Raw genomic sequence first — 2867 nt, 5'->3', positions numbered from 1 at the left:
AAATTCACATTTCTGGACTTTACTATGAGTTTGTGTGTTTTTCTGTGATTTCAAGTAATTTCTGGCTGAAATTGAGGGACTTGAGTAAAAATCAGATTCAGAGGTTGAAGAAGGACTGCAGATTCTGTTGGATTCTGACCTCCCTGCACTCAAAGTGGATTTTCTGGAGCTACAGAACTCTAAATGGGGCACTCTTAATTGCGTTAGAAAGTAGACATCCAGGGCTTTCCAGCAATACATAATAGTCTATACTTTGTTCGAGTTTAGATGACGCAAACTGGCGTTCAACGCTAGTTCCATGCTGCATTATGGAGTTAAACGCCAGAAACAGGTTGCAAAGTGGAGTTAAACGCCAGAAACAGGTTACAAACTGGCGTTCAACTCCAAAAGAAGCCTCTACATGTGTAAAGCTCAATTCTCAGCCCATGCACACACCAAGTGGGCCCCGGATGTGGATTTCTTCATTAATTACTCATTTCTGTAAACCCTAGTAACTAGTTTAGTATAAATAGGACTTTTTACTATTGTATTTATATCTTTGGATTATCTTTTGATCCTTTGATCATGTTAAGGGGGCTAGCCTCTCGGCCATGCCTGGACCTTCATCACTTATGTATTTTCAACGGTAGAGTTTCTACACACCATAGATTAAGGTGTGGAGCTCTGCTGTTCCTCATGAATTAATACAAAGTACTATCGTTTTTTTATTCAATTCAAGCTTATTTCGATTCTAAGATATTCATTCACACCTCAATATGAATGTGATGATCGTGACAGTCATCATCATTCCCAACCTATGAACGCGTGCCTGACAACTACTTCCGTTCTACCTTAGATTGAATGAGTATCTCTGGGATTCCTTAATCAGAATCTTCGTGGTATAAAATATTTACAATAACCAATAATAAGGCACACGTTTGCAATTCCCCGGCAACGACGCCATTTTGATGAACTGGTCTTCTGTCGGTAAATAATTTTTATAAAATTATAAAATTATTTGTTGGAAGAATACTAAATTGCATGGGTCTAGGAAGCTGTTTGGATGCCTCAGTGAGAATTTAAATTGCTTACCACCTGGTCGGAACAAAGATGGTCAACAAGAAGACGGGTGCAAAAGCAAGGTTTGGGACCCCGGAATTCATTCTGGCAATCAACACTCTTGGGGCCTTGTCACTTGCTTTGACTTACTTGAAGGCTTTATACAACTAGTATGGGATCCCGGAGGCCGTTGGAATTACAAACATTGGTGGAGATTCCTAGATGAGTTCAAGCACAAGCCTCCATGACAAGGAGCTCCCCGAATGTCCAACTTAAGGACTTTAACTAAAAGTGCTAGGTGGGAGACAACCCACCATGGTATGATCGTTCAGTTTCAGTCTTAGTTTTATTTTACTTTATTCTATTTTTATTTTTGTTAATGACTCTTCTCATAATCTCTACATATATCTACATATAGCCTATATTTGCATTTGCATACTGCATATAAAAAAAAGAGCACGCGACGCGCAAGCGTCGATGACGCGTTCGCGTCATAAGTGCTTTCACAACAAGAAGAAAAGAAAATTTAACAGAAAGTCATGCGAGAGCGTGGCTGGAAGCATGCCTTAGGCACAAACATGCCCACGCGACCGTGTCACTGACGCGGCCGTGTCATTTTGAAAATTAGCCTCCCTACGCGTCCGCGTCACCCACGCAAACGCATGCCCCTAAAAATCGACGTAAAAGAGGTGTATGTCAGCAAGTTATGATGGAGCTGGGCTGGAATGATGCTGGAAGCACCAGCCCCATCACGCGACCGCGTGCCCCATGCGGCCGCGTCGTCCTCAAACCATGGCCATTCACGCGATCGCGTCAACCACGCGATCGCGTCACTCCAAATTTTTGGCAAAATGGGTTTTAAACAGAGTTGCGCGAACGCATGGCTGCCCTCGCGCCATTTGCATAAATCAAGTCACGCGACCGCATAACCCACGCGTCCGCGTCACATGCGACACATAGTTTTACTAGATCAGCACCAACTATCTTACCTTTTCTTCCCCAATCCTAATTCTTTCTTCTCCTTTTCTTCCTCCTTTCTTACTTTCTTTTTCTTTGTTTATTTAACTTTTCATCTTTCTTCACTTTCATTCTATTTTACTTAATTTTTTTGCATACTTTCATTCATTGTATTTTAATTTTGTGCATATTTTTATTTTCTTTTCTAAATTTATTATTTTTTCATTGGTGTTAAATTTTCTTATTCAACTGTTACATCTTCTCTGGTATTATTTTGGTGCTTAATGACTTGTTTTCTACTATTGGGTAATATTATTTATGTCAATGCTAATCTTTTACGATACTTATATTCCGTGTGTATTGATATGAATTTATATTGTCTTTCCTTACACATTATCTCTTCCCCTTTGTTGCAATTCTGCACTATTAATATGCTGTTTGCTTCTATTGTTTTCTCACTTGCATGTTATAGCTACCATGTAATTGAGACTATTATTATTTGGCATTAGACACTCATATTTTATTTGTTTTCTATCATTGTTTTTGGGTTCCTGTTCTTCTTTTTCTCTTCTTTCAGGCTGGCCACTGAAGAAGGAAAAAGGGAGAAACTTCTATATGGGACGACAGACAAGTCCATCTGCACAATCCATGGAGAAAAGCGTCAGTTGGAGCAACCCGTCCACTTGCACATCTTAGCATGCACCGAGGACGGTGCAATCTTTAAGTGTGGAGAGGTCGATACTGACTTTCGTGGGTTAGTTATTTCCTTCTCAACACCAATGTCTTATTTTCTTTATTAGTTCATTGTTGCATTTACATGTTTGATTGCATATTTTCTTGATTTTGTGCATATTTTACCACTGCTTGGTTAA

This window comes from Arachis ipaensis, chromosome B7 (genome assembly GCF_059453495.1).
Source record: "Arachis ipaensis isolate K30076 ecotype BB chromosome B7, ASM5945349v1, whole genome shotgun sequence".
NCBI lineage: Eukaryota > Viridiplantae > Streptophyta > Magnoliopsida > Fabales > Fabaceae > Arachis > Arachis ipaensis.
The sequence above is the reverse complement of the archived record's forward strand: the minus strand, read 5'-3'. Positions refer to the sequence as shown.